We start from the raw sequence: 22,345 nt of genomic DNA on the forward strand, positions 1-22,345 counted from the left end.
GCTCACATAATTACACTCCTCTAGTTTTCAGCTCCATCCAATCATCTATAAGAGCACAGGATAAAATATTTGCTTCTGTCAATATTTTCAGGTTGTGAAGCAAGTATATTTTATATTGCTTCATTTTGGCTGAAAATTTACCACAGCATTCTCATGACCATAAAACCTCTCTCCACCAATTTTTAAATCAATTCATCAAGCCCATATTTCTCTAGAATTTTCTCAAGTTTCTGGGCAAAAAGGATAGCTATGAGGCAGTACCATTTTGGCAAGTCCATTTGGTATGAAACTTTTACAGAATCATTATATGTCCAAATCATCTAGCCTTGACAAATTTCAGCTCAAGTAGATACACTATGTGAGTTCCCCTTCATCATCAAGTTTCTGGACCAGATACAGCTGTTGCAAAGCAACTATATTAAACCTTGGTCCAAATCCCTCAAAATTTCACAGGATTCTTGTCCTTCCTACCCTAAACCTCTCAGACATGCTATTTTATCACTTAGCTGTCCCTGTTGATCACAGTTTCATGTAACAGTTTACTGCAGAAAACTTCAGAGGACACTTCCCATCTAACCACAACATTTTTAATCGAGATTTAAACTCAGTTGTAACATTACCTGGAGGGACTTCACCCTAGACAACATTTGCCTGCCTTTGCATCCTCTACTCACTAGTTCATGTGGTGATCACTGTTGTGGCATGCAGTGGACGCGAGCTGGTTGTTTTTTAGCTCCGACCACTCCCCCTCTCGTCGTCTTCGCGCGCGTGACCATGTCTAGGAGGTTCCCCTCATCGTCGCCTTCACCCTGGATTCCTCTCCGCCTCCAGTAGCTCGCTCATCGGAGCTCGCCGCCGCGTGCGAACAGTGGCCGACATGGCTCTGTTCGCGCCCGTCCTCTTCCTCCACGTGCCCCCCTTGGCCTCCTCTGTCCCGTGAAGCCTGTCATCGTTGCCTCGTCGTGTTCCCGTGCCCTCCCCGTGATTGATGAGCTCGACTGGGCCTCGGCCGGACGTGCACGGCGACACTCAAGCTCGGCCTCCTCCTCCCCACCTATTTAAGCGGCTCTGGACCGCGTCCCTCCTCACCACTCGCCTCCTGCATCATCCAGAGCCCCCGCCCAACCTCTCCTTTGAGCTCCAAGAGCTCCCCCGCCCTCTCTCTGGCCGAAACCTCGCCGCCGGCCTCTGCTCAAATCCGAGCAAGCCCGAGCTCCTCTCTCCGTTCCACCACCACCATATCACTTCTCTACCTCCGGCGGAACCTCCACCCCTTCGCCCCGTCCCCGGAGCGGCCATTTCCTCGGGTCCCTCGTCGTCCGACGCTGTCGTCCGCCGTGGGTGAAGCCCTGCTTGGCCCTAACCTCTCCAGAAAGCACAAATGGTCCAGGGCAACGTGGCTCGGCCCGCTGATCACGCTGGTAGGCAGCATGGCGCGAGAGGTGGCCGGAGCTACCAGCGGTTGTCATCGGGGCGGCCGGCCTCACCTCTGCCTCTGCGTGTCGTCGGGGGAAGAAGGAGGCGCGAGAGGAGAGAGAAGCCATGGTGGGACCCACCTGTAAGCGACCCAGATGGTCGGCCCCGCCCCCGCTGACCTGGATTAGTGGAAATGTATTCCTCAGAATACGTTTTCGCTAATCGAAACCGTAAACTGCTGCGGCTGTGGGCGGGAATATGCTTTCACTTCACTGAAAGCGTATTTTCTCGAGTGCGCATTCTGTTTTCCAGTCAGGGACTTGTTTGTGGATTAATTTTTACAGAAAGGTCTCTGGCAGAAAAAAAACCATTGTATCTTTTTGCTCACAACTCCAAATGAGGTAATTCAAAAGCCCACTTGTTCGTCTCGTCGAGCTCGTTCTGTTCATACCATTTTCATTATGTTTTAACATTCTGAAAATGACCTTGATGCCCTTGCCCCTAATCAACCCCCTCCAGGAGAGAACGTTTTCCGGCGATTCTTTCCGCGAGCTTCTTGCACTTCTTCCCGATGTATCCACCCCTCCCAGGCAAGCCACACCCTCCACTTGTATGACTGCAATGCAATAACATGGTTTTCTTTCTTTGAACTTACTTAAAATATTGCTTTAGCTACATGACTATGTACATGGCATTTCTCGGAGTTGTTCTGATCTTGTTATTGCCATGCTACAGTTTGGATTCTAGGATTTATGCTTGCAGTTGATGGATGTCATGTTGCCATTAGATTATTAGTGGCTAGTATTATTTTTCATCATGATGATAGTTGATATTCTATTTTGGAGTATGATTTTGGATATGATGATTGCATGTGGATCTTAGCTGGATAGCTTGTTCTTGCTATTGGAGTAGTAGTATTATTTTTCTTGGATTCAGCATGCTCTTAGTATTTTGTTATCCTCGGAGTATTATGTTACGGTTATGTTATGGTTTGGATGGATATTGCTATAACTTGGATTACAGGTGGATATATGATATCGAAGTACCAGTTATACTTTGGGGATAAATTCCATCATTAAGTTGGTGAGGTGCCACCGAACTGGACTTTTCCAGTGCAACCACATTTGCCTTTATGGGAAGGCCCTAATGCGGTCTATTGTCATGTCTCTCGTCGGTGCCTCCAACAAGGGAAGGTTATGGGCGTGCGTTACCTTGGCCCGGTAAGGAGACATAACCTTGTGTGCCCGTGGTTGGTATCGAGAGCTCATGTCCCCGTTTGGGACCATTTTTGTTTTGCCATGATGGTGGTCGTTGGATGTCACGAGTTGACATTGGGGCCACCCATGACTTAGCCCAAAGGGGAGTTGGTCGGAGTGGCCGGGGGAGTGTCATGGCAGTATATCGGTTTTGTCGGAATGCCATTGGTGCACCCGAATGGGAGTACGAGGCCATGGGTTCTGTGATGTGGGTACAGTGTGCTAACCTCTATAGAGTGTCTGTGTTTAATATATCGATAGTCGGGTCCTCGGTCATGGACACAAGTTCGCACTAGGTCACACCGTTCAATCAACACTCGCATGACGGAATGACTTATAGGTAATTTATATGTTGATATTGTGAACAATAACAGCTTGGCAGGATGCCGATGATGATGTCGAGATGATCTCGAGGATGATCATTCAGTTTGTGATGTGGTCACGAGGTGATCATGTGGATGTTTTGATCACGAGGTGATCATGTGGATGTTTCGATCACGAGGTCATCAGGTGGATCACGAGGTGATCCAGATGTCATATTGCTTGGCCGGAGAGCCAAGAGTGAGATGGGTGTTGAGATTGAGATGTTGGTTTATCAGTATTGTAGTAGTTTCATATCATGCTTAGTAGTTGCTTTCGCATCATAGTAGTTGTTAATTAATTAACCTGTTTAATGCTATGTTGTTGTTTTGCCTTGATGCTTTTGGTTGTTGTGAGCTTGCAAGTACATTCAATGTACTGACCTGGCGTGTCATGCCAGATTGTAGGTGATGCCGTGATTGATTGATTGCTTGTCGAGGTTACCGTGCGTGCGAGCTAGATCGTGTCCCAGCCAGAGTCCTTGTGGAGTGGAGTTCACCACCTTCGTCGTTGTTCTGCAGCTAGAAGTATTCCGCTGCTACGAGTTGTTCCGCTGCTAGCATAGAGCTACCTTAGCAGGGTAGTGTCGCCGCGCTGATGTGATCCTTTGTAACATCAGACCTTTGTATTCATTATCCTTTGTATTAAGAGTTGATTTGTTCTATGTCAAGCAGTGTCGTATTCTAGAAGACTTCACCTCAATCTCTGGGCTGGAATATAGGGCGTTCCGGTCTCTCTGAGCCGGGGTGCCACACTTGTTTGTTCTCTAATCGTGTGTTTGTTCAATGAATGGAGGGTCGGGGTCCACAACTGAATAATACTACTGGTACTCCTGGACGTCGTGGAGTTTTCTTTACTGTAGTACTAGCACGTTAAATAGAGAATTTTATTTCTTTAATGTCATGTACACAAATTGAAACAATTGTTGTGGAGAGAAAAAGAAATTCACTCCACTATATATATAGGCAGGACCGCAGGAGCCTCAACGCTTGCTTTAGGGTTGCTCTCTTCACTCTCTCACCCTCTCCAGATCTAAACAAGATAGTGGTGGCCACTCTCTCTCTCTCTCTCTCTCTCTCTCTCTCTCTCTGCTCACCGCTGGTCACAGATCCGGCCGGATCCCCTCGGCAGGGCTAGGGGAGTAGGTGCATTGTTCATGCGGTCATCAGCGGTGAGGGAGGAGACCCACAACTGCCGATGTGTTCCAATCGGTTGCCCGTGTCATTCTCTTCGACACAACTCTGGCTCGGGAGGGCCTCCGACCTCTTCTTCCTTCCTGCGGCATTATGCCAGATCCGGCCTCCTGCCGCCCTCCTATCCACATCCCGACGACCCTCAAGTATAACTTCCTTCGGAACGGCCTTACTCTACTGCCCCAGTGATAGTCCCCAAGTGCAGGGAATCATCGTAGCAATTCCCAAAGGTGGAAGTGATAAGTATGGAATGTCGAACCCACAAGGAGCTAAAGGTAAGATCAATATTCTCTCAAGTCCTATCTGCCACTGATATGACTCTACGTACACCGAACGTTTGCTTCCAACTAGAAACAAGAAAGAAAACTATGTTGTGGGTATGAAGAGGATAACTTTGCATGGCATTGGAGAGCTAAAATATAAAAGTAGGTGTTGTTATCATAAAGTTAGAATATATTACTTAATATTATAAATAGCGAGTGTGGAATAATGATGGGTCGGTGTGCGGAATTATCCTTGGCAATCGTTAACAAGACCGGTAGTCGTCATTGCAATTTCATATGAGGGAGAGGCATAAGCTAACATACTTTCTCTTCTTGGATCATATGCACTTATGATTGGAACTCTAGCAAGCATTCGCAACTACTAAAGATCATTAAGGTAAAACCCAACCATAGCATTAAAGCATCAAGTCCCCTTTATCCCATACGCAACAACCCCCTTACTCGGGTTTATGCTTCTGTCACTCAAGCAACCCACTATAAGCGAATCATGAACGTATTGCAACACCCTACAGCGGGAATCCCTCACGCTTGCGCGACATGGAGGGCACAATAGGACAGCACCAAAATAAAACATACAACTCGTACCAATCTAGATCATCAATCAACCCAAGGACAAAAGATATCTACTCAAAACATCATAAGATGGCAACACATCATTGGATCATAATATGTGGCATAAAGCACCATGTTCAAGTAGGGATTATAGCGGGGTGCGGGAGAGTGGACCGCGTAAAATAGATGAGGATGGTGATGATGATGGTGATGTTGATGAAGACAATCACCACGGCGATGATTCCCTTCCTGATGGCACTCTGGTGCCACCGAGAGAGAGGATGAGAGGTTCTCCCCTTGTGCTTCCTCCTCCATGGCCTCCCCCCTAGATGGGGAGAGGTTCTCCCTCTGGATCTTGGCCTTCATGGCGATGATGGCCCCTCCGGGATCCTCCTCCATGGCCTCGGGTGATGATGGCCCCCTCCGGCAGGGTGCCAGAGAGGGCCTAGATTGATTTCTCATGGCTACAGAGGCTTGCGGCAGCGGAACTTCCGATCTAGGTTATTTTCTGGAGGTTTCTGTATTTATAGGAATTTTTGGCGTAGGTCTCACGTCAAGGGGGTCTCCGAGTCGTCCACGAGATAGGGGCCCACGCCCAGGGGGGTGGGCGCGCCCCCCACCCTCGTGGACAGCCCGGGACTCTTCTGGCCCAACTCTTCTACTCCGGGGGCTTCTTTTGGTCCATAAAATATCATCAAAAATTGGCACGTCAATTGGACTCCGTTTAGTATTCCTTTTCTGCGATACTCAGAAACAAGGAAAAAAACAGAAACTGGCACTGGGCTCTAGGTTAATAGGTTAGTCCCAAAAATCATATAAAATATCATATAAATGTATATAAAACATCTAAGATGGATAATATAATAGCATGAATACTTCATAAATTATAGATACGTTGGAGATGTATCAGCATCCCCAAGCTTAATTCCTGCTCGTCCTCGAGTAGGTAAATGATAAAAGAAATAATTTATGAAGTGTGAATGCTAGCAGGTGCACAAGTTTGATCAATGATAATTTCAATCACCTTTTCTAGCATCATTATATGTCATAACAGTAGCTCATCTCATAAAACTTTTCATGATCAAGTAACAAGCTATTCACATGTTAAAGTATAGATCATAAACTTTCTTGAAAACTAACAAACCGTGCTCTTAGTCATCAAACAATTGCAATTCATCTTATTTTCGGGAAGGGTTTATGTAAGAGCTTTGATTCAGCAAACTCGACATACTCAACTATCATTTAATGTTTCACAATTGCTAACACTCATGTGATATTTATGGGTTCAAAGTTTTAATCGGACACAGAGAAAGATAGGGGCTTATAGTTTCTCCTCCCAACCTTTTACCTCAAGGGTAATATCAACAATAATAATTTATGAAAACCTACATCCAAGTGGATATATATATCCGGATCGCTCCAACACAAAGTTCTTGCCAAAGGAAAAAGTGTAAAAAGGAAAGGTGATGATCACCATGACTCTTGTATAAGGGTAGAAGATAAAAGTAAAAGATAGGCCCTTCGCAGAGGGAAGCAGAGGTTGTCATGCGCTTTTATGGTTGGATGCACAAAATCTTAATGCAAAAGAACGTCACTTTACATTGCCCCTTGTGATAAAGACCTTTATTATGCAGTCCGTCGCTTTTATTTCTTCCCTACCACAAGTTCGTATAAAGCTTAATTTCTTCACACTAATAGATCATACATATTTAGAGAGCAATTTTTATTGCATGCACCGATGACAACTTACTTGAAGGATATTACTCAATCCATAGGTAGGTATGGTGGACTCTCATGGCAAAACTGGTTTAAGGGATGTTTGGAAGCACAAGTAGTATTTCTACTTGGTGCAAAGAATTTGGCTAGCATGAGAGGGAAAGGCAAGCTCAACATGTTGGGTGATCCAAGACAATATAACGTTTCGGATATAGGAAAACATAACCCATTAAGTTGTCTTCCTTGTCCAACATCAACATTTTAGCATGTCATATTTTAATGAGTGCTCACAATTACAAAAGATGTCCAAGATAGTATATTTATATGTGAAATCTCTCTTCCTTCAATATTCTTTCATGAATAGTTCAAGTGACCAATTCTCTGTTTGCTAACTTTCAATAAGTTTACTACCTATACTTATTCTGTGTGAAGTCATTACTCCCCATGGTATAAGCATATGAAACATATATAAATTCAGATTTATTATATTCAATTCATTCAACCATTTACTCATAGGATATACGTGAAGCACGTGAGTAAATGACAAACTACTCCAAAAGATATAAGTGAAGAACACTGAGTAGTCAAATAATTAACTAGCCATGGGAGGATTCTTTTTCATTCAAGATTTCAGTTCCAATGATTTTATTCAAACAGCAAGTAAAATTGAAAATACGCTCCAAGCAAAACACATATCATGTGACGAATAAAAATATAGCCCCGAGTAAGGTATACCGATAGTTCTGAAGACGAAAGAGGGGATGCCTTCCGGGGCATCCCCAAGCTTAGGCGCTTGAGTCTTCCTTGAATATTACCTTGGGGTGCCTTGGGCATCCCCAAGCTTAGGGTCTTTCCACTCCTTATTCTCCTCATATCGATATCTCACCCAAAGCTTGAAAACTTCAATCACACAAAACTTAACGGAACTTCGTGAGATAGGTTAGTATGATAAAGAGTAAACCATTCACTTTGGTACTGTCAAAGACAAGGTTCATAATTTTTCTCACACAATGCCTACTGTACCATATCATTTCTACAATTTATATTGAGAAATATAAGCCATAGAAACTAGAAAACAAGCAAACTATGCGATGAAAACAGAATCTGTCAGAAACAGAACAGTCTGTAATGATCTGAACAGCAACCATACTTATGCTACTCCAAATATTATGAAATAAATTGGTGGACGTGAGGAATTTGTCTATTAATCTTCTGCAAAAATATCAACTCAAAATCACTCTTCTGTTAAAAAAATGGCAGCTAATCCCATGAGCGCAAAGTTTCTGTTTTTTACAGCAAGTCACATTAACTCTCACCTAAGTCTTTCCAAAGGTCTTACTTGGCACTTTATTGAAACAAAAAGCTATAAAACATGATTACTACAATAGCTTAATCATGTTAACACACAAAGACAGTAAGGGTAAATATTGGGTTGTCTCCCAACAAGCGCTTTTCTTTAATGTCTTTTAGCTAGGCATGATGATTTCAATGATGCTCACATAAAAGAAAAGAATTGGAACATAAAGAGAGCATCATGAAGAATATGACTAGCACATTTATATCTAACCCAATTCCTATGCCTAGGGGTTTTGTGAGCATATAATTTATAGGAACAAGAATCAACTAGCATAGGAAGGCAAAACAAGTATAACTTCAAAACTTTAAGCACATAGAGAGGAAACTTGATATTCTTGCAATTCCTACAAGCATGTATTCCTCCCTCATAACAATTTTCAGTAGCATCATGAATGAGTTCAACAATATAACAATCACATAAAGCATTTTTTCATGATCTACAAGCATAGAGGATTTCTACTCTCCACATAAGCAAAAATTCTTCTCATTCGGAATAGTGGGATCACTAATTCCTAAAGTTGACACTCTTCCAAATCCGCTTTAGATGATAGTATTATTCATACTCCAAAAGATATAAGTGAAGTTCATGGAGCTTTCTACAATTGATATAGACTAACCAACATCCAAGCTCAAAATATATAAGTGAAGCACACGAAGCATTCTATAAAACCATACTCAAAAGATTTAAGTGAAGCACAAAGAGCAATTCTATAAGGTCATAATCAAAAGATATAAGTGAAGCACATGAAGTATTATATAAATCAATGAAGGGATATCTCATTCTAGCATGGTTCTTAAAGGAAAAACAAAAACACAAAGGGCACAAATCATGTGGACAAAACAAAAACCAAGGTATACCGATATTTGTTGAAGAAGAAAGATGGGATGCCAACCGGGGCATCCCCAAGCTTAGATGCTTGAGTATCCTTTGAAATATTTACTTGGGGTGCCCTGGGAATCCCCAAGCTTGAACTCTTGCCTCTCTTTATTCTTCTCATATTGATAGCTCCTCGATCTTCGAATCACTTCATCCACACAAAACTTTAACAAAAACTTTGTGCGATTCGTTAGTGTAATAAAGCAAACTACCACTTTAAGGTACTGTAATGAACTCATTCTTTATTTATATTGGTGTCAAACATACTGTATTCCAACTTATCTATGGTTCATATCCCCCGATACTAGCCATAGATTCATCAAAATAAGCAAACAACACGCGAAAAACAGAATCTGTCAAAAACAGGACAGTCTGTAGTAATCTGGAAGTTTGGTAAACTACTGTAACTCCAAAAATTATGAAATAAATTAGAAACTTTGAACAATTTGTACAGAAGTAATGTGAAAAAGGTTTCAGACCCATTTGACCTTCCAGTAAAAAATGTAAAATCACGCGCTACAGCCGAAGTTTCTGTTTTTGTTCTGCACATAGTAAACAAGCAATCTAATCATCCTAAAACCAAAGCTTGGCACATTATTTTTATAATACAATGGATATACACAAGGGGATAATTATTTACAGAGAAAATTCCATGAAAAATTCTACATTGTTTCCGTGAGCATGAACACAAGTGCTCAAGGTCGACCCTCACTTCTTCAATGCATAACTTTCCAATCACTTCTCTTTTTGAAAAACTTTTTAGGCGTGATAGGCAAGTAATTTTTTTTCGTATTTTCATTCTTTAAATTTTTTTTGTATTTTTCACCCACAACTAAACAGAAACAAAAATGAAAAACAAAATCTACTTAGGGGAGAAAGCAAACAAGCACACACGAGAATATCAACCCCACGCTATTGCTCCCCGGCAACGGCGCCAGAAAAGAGCTTGATAATCCCCAAGTGCAGGGAATCATCGTAGCCATTCCCAAAGGTGGAAGTGATAAGTATGGAGTGTCGAACCCACAAGGAGCTAAAGGTAAGATCAATATTCTCTCAAGTCCTATCTGCCACTGATACGACTCTACGTACACCGAACGTTTGCTTCCAACTAGAAACGAGGAAGAAAACTATGTTGTGGGTATGAAGAGGATAACTTTGCATGGCATCGGAGAGATAAAATATAAAAGTAGGTGCTGTTATATAAAGTTAGAATATATTACTTAATATTATAAATAGAGAGTGTGGAATAATGATGGGTCGGTGTGTGGAATTATCCTAGGCAATCTTTAACAAGACCGGTAGTCATTGCAATTTCATATGAGGGAGAGGCATAAGCTAACATACTTTCTCTTCTTGGATCATATGCACTTATGATTGGAACTCTAGCAAGAATCCACAACTACTAAAGATCATTAAGGTAAAACCCAACCATAGCATTAAAGCATCAAGTCCCCTTTATCCCATACGCAACAACCCCCTTACTCGGGTTTATACTTCTGTCACTCAAGCAACCCACTATAAGCGAATCATGAACGTATTGCAACACCCTACAGCGGGAATCCCTCATGCTTGCGCGACATGGAGGGCACAATAGGACAGCTGAAAGTGCGTTATATCGACTAGAGGGGTGGTGAATAGGCGATTTTTATGAATTCTTCACTGAGGAATTTGTGGGTGAGGAAATTCCTTAGCGAAGAACTACTTGCAGTGGAATAAGTACTCAAAAGTATGCATAGCAAAACACAAGCATAGTCATCATGATGAAATGAAGACAAGCACAGAGTACAGAAAACGTAAACACAGGATAACACAGGATGAAGACAAACAGACTGAAGAAGTTGAACTGAGGAAATTGAGAAAGTCTTCAGTCAAAGTATTCAAACACAGATATGAACAAGCATACAACACAGTAATGAGGAAATGAAAGAGTTGAGGAAATAGAACCAGTTGCCTTGGTGAAGACGATGATTTGGTAGACCAGTTCCAACTGCTGTCTTAGTTGTACGTCTGGTTGGAGCGGCTAGGTATTTAAACCTGAGGACACACAGTCCTCACCGTATTCTCCTTGAGCTAAGGTCACACAGACCTCGCCCAATCACTCGTGGTAAGTCTTCAGGTGACTTCCAAACCTTCACAAACTCGGTCACTCGGCGATCCACAATTTCCTCTTGGATGCTCTAGACCATGACGCCTAACTGTCTGGAAGAAGCACAGTCTTCAAAGGTAACAAGCGTTGGATCCACGCAGGATCAATCTCTTCAGTGATGCTCAATCACTTTGGGTTTGTAGGTGTTTGAGTTTGGGTTTTCCTCACTTGATGATTTTCGCTCAAAGTCCTCGGAGGATGGGATGCTCTCAATTGACAAGTGTCAGTTTCTCTCGGAGCAGCCAACCAGCTAGTGGTTGTAGGGGGCGGCTATTTATAGCCTAGGGAGCAGCCCGTCATGATAAGACATAAATGCCCTTCAATGATATGACCGTTAGGTGGGTAGATATTTTGGGACAGCTGGCGCATAGCACCGCAACGGTCGAAAATTTGAGTATCAAATTCCTCAGGGCTATCATGTTCCTCACTGTGTAGGCAATCCGCACTAGCGAATTCATAACTCCTCAGTCGGAACAAATTCCTCAGAGACCAGAAGAACTTCGTCTGTGTCACTGAAGAATATGACTGAACTGTATGAGATTTCCAATGGCTTCACTCGAAGGAATTGGTAGGTGTAGGATTTTGAGTTGAGCATCACATGGAAATTTTTCCTTAGTATTTCCTCGACCCCCTTTAACAGTACGGTGTTTCCTATGACTCAAGAAAGAGAAAATGAAACTACGAAAACAAAAGTCTTCACGCTTCATGTTCCCCAAATGAATACCAAGTCTTCAAGGTCACACCAATTTCTTCACTTTCAAAGTCTTCAGAAAGTCTTCAGAAATCCAAAGTCTTCAGTCGAAGAACTTCATTTTTAGGGGTCGACTTTCTCTGTGAATATCAAACTCCTCATAGACTTATTGACCTGTGTACACTCATAAACACATTAGTCCCTTAACCTATAAGTCTTCAATACACCAAAATCACTAAGGGGCACTAGATGCACTTACAATCTCCCCCTTTTTGGTGATTGATGACAATATAGGTTAAGTTTTCAACGGGGATAAACATATGAAGTGTAAATACTGATATTGAGGAATTTGATTGCAAGATATAGAAGAACTCCCCCTGAAGATGTGCATAGTGAGGAATTTGCTTTTGAAGCAGTGCACACTTGAAGAGTTTAATCATGGAGATCTCCCCCTATATCTTGTAATTCATACACGCATTTGACATAATATATGAAGAATTTGAAATGCATGATGAAATATGGTGACTAATGTAATTCAGCATGCGTTCAATAACATTAATGAGGAATAAGCATGCAGAAAAAAACAGCAAAAGTATCAGGCCACCATAGAGTTTAAGTTTACAACTCGATCCAACAAAGTCATCAGAAGAACGAGAGTTGTAACTTTAAAAACGCCCATAAGATAGACCCGTTTGAAGACTAACTCAAATTTCTCCCCCTTTGTCATCAAATGACCAAAAGGGTTGAAAATGAGGACTAACGCCCCTGAAGAATATCAAGGTGATGAAGGAGCGCCAGCGTCGTTGGGGTCGTTTGTTGATGCAGGGCCTGCCGCAGTGTCGTCCAAGTCTTCATGTTCATCAGTGTCACGTGATGAAGAATAGGAGCTGGCCACCAAGGAAGGAACCTTGACCTTCTTGTACTTCTTCGGAGGAGGTGCAGCCCAGTCAAGATCTTCCTTGAGACCCATTTTCTTCAGATCTTCTTCACCATATATGTGCGACAGAATAGCCCAGGTGCGGTTGAGGGTTTCATGAAGGTAGTAATGGTTTTTCTTCACTGCATTATGGGTAGCAGTCATGTTGTGAAGAATTGAACCAAACTGACGCTTGACCCATTTATGATTGCGATCAACCTTCTGGTCAAGACTAAGGAGAAGCTCACGGTCAGTCATCACCCTGGGTGATGTGCCTTGAGGATTTTGCTTGGGTGCGTTGGCAGCAGAGTCATGGGTGGCAGAGTCATCGTTGGTGGAGTAGGATGTAGCCTTGCGAAATTGACCATCCAATGGACGAATGCCTTCATCAATTACAGCTGTAGCCTTGCCCTTTTCATTAGCTGAGGAAAATGTCGTTTTGAGGACTTCAATCGGGGGCAAGTAGCTGCAATGGTTCAGTGTATCAGCTTTGTAGTTGAGTGAAGACCTTGTTCTAATGAATCTCATAATCCACGGTGCATAAGGCTTCAACTCAAATGGTGACATTGCGACATTGGCCAGAGTCCTCATGAAGAAATCATGGAAGTTGACGGGAACGCCATGAATGATATTGAAGAGCAGATTCTTCATGATGCCAACGACTTCTTCTTCATTCGAGTCGTGGCCCTTGATAGGACTCATTGTCTTCGTCAGAATGCGATAGACAGTCCAAGGCACATACAACAATTCCTTCACAAGGAATTTTGTTCTGGGGGCCTGACCTGGCTTCAAAGGCTTCATCAGCACTTGCATATAGTGATCGGTAAGCTCAGGTTCATTGTAGACGCAACAAGCACCTTCAAGGGGCAGACTGAGAGGCAAAGCACGAAGCAATTCAGTAGCTAGTGCTTTGTAGTGAGTGTTTTTAGACATCCAGTCCAGCACCCATGAATTCACGTCTTCAGAGTTGCCGGTGATGTGCAGAGTTGCATAAAATTGAAGAATTAGCTCTTCATTCCAATCACATATGTCAGTGCAGAAATTAAACAGTCCAGTGTCGTAGAGAACACTGAGGACTGGCCCGAAGCATGGCAGAGATTCCATATCCACGTGAGGAATGTTCTCATGATCGAAGACTTTGTCTTTGTTGAACAGCACTGAGGAATAGAAATTTGCCTGGCTGGCAGTCCAGAAACGCCTCTTCCTTATGCGAGCAGAGTCATAAGGGTTGTAATCAGTGAAGAATACGTGCTCGCCAAAGAAAGCATCAGCCTTGAATTTTTGCTTCCTTGAGAATGGATCCTTTGGCTTGGGCAGAGGGGTGTCAGTCAATTGCATGATGACCTCGGGAATCGCAATCTCAGGTTCTTCAGGCTGAGGAATTTCTGGTTCCTCTTCAGTGGCAGCCTGGTTCTTCAGTTCTTCATTCTCAATTTCTTCAGCACTAGCGGCTGGAATGTCTTCATGAGCTTCATCAGATCCCATTTGAACTGTAGTTGCTGGGGACTGAGGAATTTGCTGCAGTGGAGTGAAGAGTGGAGGATTGGGGTGCTGACTTTCCCAAAAGTCATCATTCATCACTGGTGTGGTACAGCCAATGTCCACATCTTCTTCTTCAATTTCTTCAACGCCAGCCTCTTCAGCAGTAAACTGAGGCATAGGCGAGGAAACTGTGGGGGTTGAAGGGAGTTTATCCACTTCAATTTCTTCATCCATCTGCTCTGACGTAGCAGCAGAAGGATTTTCTTCATCAGATCCGCTAGGGATCACATATTCTTCATCAAAAGGGATGATTTCCTTTGATGGCATGGAGGAAACTGGAACAACATCAATTGGATGAGCAAATGAGCTTGTCAATTTCTTCATCTTCTTCGGTGCTGAAGAATCTGAAGGAGCTGATGCTTTCCTTTTCTTCACTGCTGCACGCTCTGCAGCCTTGGTCTTCTTCACATCTGATGCAGATGGAAGGATTGGAGTTGGAGTAGGCGCAGGAGGAGCAGAGGAATGTGGTTGATTTTCTTCAGGCACAACTGATGCAGTTGCCTTGACCTCTTCATTTTCTTCAGGCGCACCACTAGTGGGTGCCCTGGCAATTTCTTCAGCGGTTGGAATGTAGTCATCAGCCCTGGAACTCACATTTTCTTCAGCAGCCTGATTGTCATCAGCGGTGCTGGCATGTTCTTCAGTTGGCTGAGCAGATGCTTCAACCTGAGGATTTTCATGTTGCGAAGGGGCTTCAACATTGGAGGTGAACATCTTAGTCAGTTTAACAAACCTGACCTTGGCTCCTTTCCAATCAGCATAGTAAGCATTGAAATCATCGCTGAGGACTTTGATTTCAGATTGGATCTTCACAAGTTCATCAGTTGTCATAGAGACAACGTTGTTCTTCAGGAATTTTTCCTTCCTGTACTGAGCTTTCTTGAGCTGTCTGGCCTTCTCAAATTTCCATTTTTCTTCTTGGATGAAGGCAGTCAGCATATGACTTTGACCAGGAGTCAGCTTGAAGTCAGGCATAGGAGTGTTTGGGTCCTTGTGCCAGAGGTCAATGTAGTCGAGGATCAACTTTGGATCCAAAAGCAGTGGCACATCTGTGCCCTTGGCTCCAGCGGCCCTGACTTGCCTGTCTCTGATGATTTCAGCAAGTTCTTCATCATCAGCTTCGTCTTCTTCAGACGGTACTTGGAAGGCGACCTGCCTCTTGTGAGGACTTGGGCGAGAGCCTCGTCCAGCAGTGGTCTTTGTCTTCAGCAGAGATGGTCCTGTTGAAGAATTTGGTGCAGCTGAGGAACTAGCTGAAGCTCCTGAGGCAATGGAGATGCCTGTAGTCCTTTGGCACGTGGCAAGATGCACAGGTGCTGAGGATTTGGGAGGAGCAACTGAGGACTTTGGAGGAGCCGGAGCAGCTTGAGGAATTGGCCGTGAGGGCTTAGCTGAGGAAATTGGCCGTGAGGGCATTGAAGAAGAGGCACTTGGCTTGTGCGCAGGCTTCTTTGCCATGGATTTCTTCGGCCTTACAGAGGCCTCAGCAGCAGCAGCAGTAGAGTCTTCATTGAATTTCTTCACTGCTTCCTTAGCCTGTTTGGCCAACTTGGCCTGGCGCTTGGCCCATTCTTCAGGAAAATCCTCACCGCGCTTGATGCTAGTGGGATCTGCCTCTTGGCCAGGTGCCAATGGTGGTCTTGAGCATGGAGGAGTAACAGCGAATTTCTTCATGTATTTTGGAGTCACATACCTGTACTCCATCCACTCTTTTGCCCATCTACTCTCTATCCTCTGAATGCGCACCTTGCGCTGATTCTTATCTTCCTCAGGGGGTGTGCAGTACCCAGCATAAATGTCCTCAAGGATTTCAAAGGCAGCATTGATTTCAGGCCTCTTTCCTCCTTTCTGTGGCTTCTTTCCATCAGCCATTTTCTTCAGTTGAGGAATTTGAACAATTGAACTTTCTGAAGAAGTATGCACCTTTTCTTTGAGGAACGCTGCAAATGAGTTAAGTTGATGAGAACCTAGTGATTCAGCAGCGGACATGAGTACCTGTGAACAGAGTATAGTTGCGAGGAATTTGGAGAGGTCATATGCGTTCTCAGAAGGTTTTTCAAAAAGAACAAGTTTGAGGAATTAGACCAGTTGAGTCTTGAAGAATTTCACTAAGCCATTTTTGTCTTAGGTTCCAGAGTTGTATAGATCGAAGATCCACACAATTGAGGAATCTTGAAGAAAAATGATGCTTAGGGAAACGAATCAAGAATAGATGAGATGTGAGGTGTTTAGTGTGTGAAAAATTTGAAGAATAAACACCTTTGAAGATTTTGTAGGAATCATTTGAATCAAAAGGGGTAGTAAAAGTAACTTTTAATTACCCTGAACGAAGAACACGACAAACTATGAGGTGGAGAAGTGAAGTTCGTCTGTGCAGATCTTCCACGCCCTAACTCGGCGGAGGAAGACGGCTATGGCGGCGGCGGAGTGAAGATTTCCGCGGCCGGCGCGAGTACGGCGGCGACGAGGTCGAGGCAGTGAAGCTCTTCCTCACCGACGACGATGAAGTAGCGGCGGCGCTAGGGTTTGAGAAGCTTGAGCTGGAGAGAGAGGTCGAGCGGAGTAAAAGAAGTGAGGAAGGGGAGAGGGGGTATTTATAGCCACGGTGAAAAACTGTTCGCCCGAAGAAATTGGACGAACGTGCCCCTGACCCTTCTCATTCGCTTGACATGTGTCACCCACGTACTGAGAAGTGGAGATCGTGTTAGATCGTGGGTGAATAGATAAGTATTTTGTGGGATGCGGAACGGTTTGAGCGGCAAAGCCAAAAACTTTGGATAAGATAAGTTAAAAGTTCCGTTCGCAAATTCTTCAGCTGACAAGGACACAGTGAAGATTTTGAACGAGTTTCAAATAGAACGCACATGAAGAATTTGTGAATAGATTGGGTTGAGTATAGCATAGAGGGGGAAGGGTCCGATCACATTCACTTAGCAGAAAAGCAACTTGAAGAATTAGCCATAAGTGAATGCTGTAGAGGACATAAACTCATATATATATAGCCAATGAAGAAAAATGACGGAAACAGTGAAGATTTTGCAAAGTTGAGGAATTTAACAACTGAGGAATTTCAAAACTGAGGAAAAACTCAAATTGAAGATTTTCAATTTTTGGTGGTGGCGTGACCCACCGTATAAGAATGATGATTTCAGACACCGCGTACAATTGTCGTAGGGTTCTGAGAATCAAATTCTTCATTAATTTCTTCACACTTAGAGTGTTATTCTTCATTGATTGAAGAAAAACGTTTCTTCATGTGTTGCACATCTAAGTCATCAATTTTGCATAAGTGTTAGGATGAGTGTCTTTTTCAAAGAACATTCGAAGATTCTAAGATATTTAGCTCACACCGCAACTTGCTAAATCTCTTCTCATCCAAGGGCTTTGTGAAGATATCGGCTAGCTGTTCTTCAGACTTCACATGCTCAATAGAAATGTCGCCCTTCAGCACATGATCGCGAAGAAAATGATGATGAATCTGAATGTGCTTTGTCTTCGAGTGCTGTTGAGGATATAGACCTTAGAGTCACCCGCCAGAAGGGGCCGGGTTATTCATAATGGTCACCACCAGAAGCCCGGCGCCAAGCTTGAAGACGGTGGGCCAAAGATGGGCTTAAGACCCGGATATGGCTTAAGGCCCGTAGTTACAATCATTATTATGGTAGAACTTGTAGTGTAAGGCAAGAATAGTTGAGAGTCCAAGCCGGACACTCTTATGAGTCGGTCGGGACTCTGTGAGCTGCTGGGCGTCAGCCTCCCTATATAAAGGGACGACCCGGCAGCGGTTTAGGGACAAGAAAGATCTCATCGAGAGCCAGGCATAGCAGTTAAGCTCCCTGGTCATCGAAACCCTAATCAATATCACCTCAACTGGACGTAGGCTTTTACCTTCACCGTAAGGGGCCGAACCAGTATAAACCCTCGTGTTCCTTGTCCCGTTAAACCCCTTCAAGCTTCCTAGCGGCAATGGCTCCACGACTAAGTCCTAGCTTGAGGACATCTGCCGTGACAATTCCATGACAGTTGGCGCCCACCGTGGGGCCAGCGCACGGTGGATTTGAGTTCTTGAAGGGCAGCTTCGAAGGGCTCAAGGGATACGCTGTGGGCCGGATGACCAAGAGTCGTCGCGGCAAGCTCTACATCGATGATACAAACTGGGGCCCCGACGCCGGCTCAATTGAGTACGGGTACCGGGTCCCCTTCGGCGGAATTCATGTTTTCATTGGCAAGATTGGTGAGCCGGGCCCTGAGCCGGATCTCTGCGCCGATCTCATCGAGACAGCTCAGCGTGCACAACCCGCCCGGGCCCGGCCCGCCTTAAAGCATGCTTTTGTGGGATGTATTCATGGAGAGCTCTCTGATCGATCTGGATCTGGTGATGAGACGGCCGCCGGCTCTGACGGCGAGTCGTCCACCGATGAGTCAAACTCGTTGTATCAAATTCAAGATGGCAGGCTCATGGATTGTTCCGATGGTGACAGTATTCCGGACCCGTTTGAGCCGCCAAGCCGGGTTGGAATCTTCATGGCCGGTGCACAGCTTGTTGAGAACCCTGCTGCTGGAGCGGGAAACCCGGTGCCCTCGCCAGCTCAGGTGCTAATGGATCTCACGGACAAGATGACGGCCCTGTTAACCGCCGCGGTTGACCCGGCGGATCAAGCTCAGCATGATGCGGAGGTGGCACAGTTAAAGTTAGATCTAGTGAAAGCTAAGGAGGATCTGGCAGCGGAAGGGATCAGGATGGCGGCGGAGAGGGCGGCTCTCGACGCCCAAACCCAGTTGATTCAGGCGCAGTCCTTCCGGCTCACGATGGATCAAAACGCGTCCAATGAGGTCCTGAGAAGGAGGCATCAAAAGGCCCAATCTCGACTCCCTCCGGTTTACGACCCACGAAACCTCTTCAACACGCCAGGTGCAGGGTCTAGTAACCCGCCAGGGATCATAGTGCCCGGGTCTGGGACCCCTATTCAGCCGCAAGTAATGGGGCCTCCCCAGGTGCACCCTGCCCCGCCTCAGTACGTGCCAATACCACCGGGTCATTATGCTAACCCACTGGAGAACATGGTCGCCGCGGCAGCACGGCTGGCGGCTCTCCCAATTGACGGCGACTCTCTGACGGCTATTGAAACCCGCCGGGTCAGGGAACTCCTTCAAATAGCACTGGTGCAGCAAGAGGCGTACTCCTACAGCCGGGACAGGATCCACTCGACCCTCGTCCAGGCCGGAGCCCGAGTTACAGCAGACACATGGTCTCAGCGACCGGCTCAAGTAACGTCCGACGCCATGACCCGCCCCCTGGCCATGGCCCGGCTCATAACGGAGCCTTTCACGCAGCAGACCAAGACAGAGCGCGGCAAGAGGCGGAGTAGGTGCCTCAATTGACGGCTTACCAGACCCCCCCCCGGCTTATCCGACGACTTCCGTCGACGTGGGTATCCCTACCAGGACTGGGGGTGTCCCTTGTTTAGTGCCAGCTATCCGCAATGAACGTCTACCCAAGGACTTCAAAGGCCCTAGGAAGGTGCCTAATTACACGGCAGACTTACAACCCGCAGCCTGGATCGAGAGTTATGAGATGGCCATGGAACTGCTGGAGGTCAGTGAAGTGGCCATGGCTAAGTACTTCACCATGATGTTAGATGGGACTACCCGCACTTGGTTGAAAGGGCTACCACCGAATTCCATTGGGTCTTGGGCTGAGCTGAAGGCCCGGTTCATCCAAAACTTCAAGGATACCTGTAGGCAGTCTATGTCAATTGTGGATTTGACTAACTGCAAGCAGCAGGAGGGTGAGTCTACGACACATTGGGTTCGCCGGGTTAAGGAGATAATACATTCCTCGGATAAGATGGATGCCGGCTCTGCAGTCTTAATGTTGGAGCAGAATTGTCGTTTTGTGCCCCTGAAGATGAAACTCGGGCGGCTTAAGCGCGACTGCAATGATATGGGTACACTGATGGCGGCTCTTGTCAAGTACGCCGATTCTGATGGTACCAAGGACCCCGCTTCAGATGATGAAAGGACAGGGAAGGGAAAGAAGAACAGCAATGGCAAGGGTCCTCAGCATAACCCGGGAAACCAAGGAGGAGGCAAGCGCAAGGCCGATGGCAGCCTAGAGTTTGTAGCCAACGCCAATTCACAAGGTAATACCCAGCGACGCAAGGGGAGGCCCCCTCCCCGAGCCGGCGGGTCAGGCCCGACGCTGGAGCAGCTGTTGAATGAGCCTTGTCCAAGGCATGGCTCTAGAGAGAAGCCAGCTACCCATCTATGGAAGGATTGTGCAATCATGAAGGCCTTTAAGAATAACAATGGTCCGGGCGGCGGCTCAGGCGCCGGCGGCTTTCATGGCCCGGGCGGCGGCTCAAATTCTAATCCTCAGAACGGTCAAGGGGGCTTTAATCAGCAGTCTGTCCAGGGTCATCAACAGCAGCAGGGGGTTATCAGACCAATCCAAAGCAGCTTAGCGGTGGACGGTATCATGTGTTTACCACCAGTCTGTGTAAGCGAGATCAGAAGCTTCATAAGAGGGCTGTGAATGCTGTTGAGCCGGCGGTTCCACGCTACTTGCGGTGGTCTGAGCAGCCTATAGTGTGGAGTAGGGAGGATCACCCTCCCCGGGTGGATAACCCGGGCCACTTGGCCTTAGTGGTGGCTCCTCAGGTGGGAGGATATAAGTTCACTAAGGTGCTCATGGATGGAGGCAGCAGCATCAACATCCTCTATTATGAGACGTTCCGTCGTATGGGGTTGATTGATAAGAACCTCAGCCAGTCCAACACTATTTTCCACGGTGTGGTACCTGGTAAGTCGGCTTATCCAGTCGGCAAGATCGAGTTGGAAGTGGCCTTTGGAGATGAGCACAACTACAGGGTGGAAAAATTGACCTTTGAGGTGGTTAAGATAAGAAGTCCGTACCATGCCATATTTGGGCGGCCGGCTTACGCCAAGTTCATGGCACGGTCGTGTTATGTGTACTTACAGCTCAAGATGCCGGGTCACAATGGGACCATTACGGTTCACGGCAGCCGGAAGGTGGCTCTGGAGTGTGAGGAAGGCGATGCAGCTTATGCAGAATCTGTTTGTGCAACAGAGGAGTTGAAGTTTTACAAAGACAACGTCGACCCAACAGATATGACCTCTCTGAAAAAGCCGACTACGGAGCATGAGCCGGCAATGAAATTTTAGTCGGCTGATGAGACTAAACTTGTTGATTTCGTTCTAGGAGATTCATCTCAGCAGTTTAGCATCAGTGCCAATTTGGATCCAAAATAGGAAAGCGCGCTCATCGAGTTCATCCGTGAGAATAGGGACATTTTTGCATGGAAGCCGTCTGACATGCCAGGTGTACCTAGAGAACTCGCTGAGCACACTCTCAATGTTGATCCGAAATTTAAGCCGGTCAGGCAGTTCCTTAGGCGGTTTAATGAAGAGAGACGGAAGGCTATTGGCGAAGAGGTGGCCCGGCTCTTGGTGGCCGGATAACACATACTGGACTATTCACTTCGATGGGTCCAGGCAATTGGAGGGCTCGAGGGCTGGAGTCGTGTTGGCTTCCCCTAAAGGTGACAAGTTCCATTATGTGCTACAGTTGATGTTCCCTTTCACTAACAACGCGGCTGAGTACGAGCCCTTGCTCCATGGTCTTCGGATGGCTAAAGAGATGAGCTTGAGCCGGGTAAGGTGCTTCGGCGACTCAGACTTGGTGGCTCAACAAGTATCAGGTAAGTGGGATTCCAAGGACCCTCTCATGGCGGCTTATCGCCGCGAAGTTGATGCCATTGCCGGGCACTTTCAGGGTTACCAAGTAGAGCACATTGATCGTAGGAAGAACGAGGCGGCTGATGCTTTAAGCCAGCTGGGCTCTCAGCGAAAACCGGTGCCGCCTAATACTTTCCTGGACGTCCTGTATAACCCTTCTGTTAAGTTGCCTACAGAGGAAGATTTGGCTGTCCCTGACCCGGAGGCACGACTGGTGGCGGCTCTCCATATCATACCGGACTGGACAGCGCCCTATTTGGCTTACATGACCCGGGGAGAGTT

This window comes from Aegilops tauschii, chromosome 6 (assembly GCF_002575655.3).
Source record: "Aegilops tauschii subsp. strangulata cultivar AL8/78 chromosome 6, Aet v6.0, whole genome shotgun sequence".
Classification (NCBI taxonomy): Eukaryota; Viridiplantae; Streptophyta; class Magnoliopsida; order Poales; family Poaceae; genus Aegilops; species Aegilops tauschii.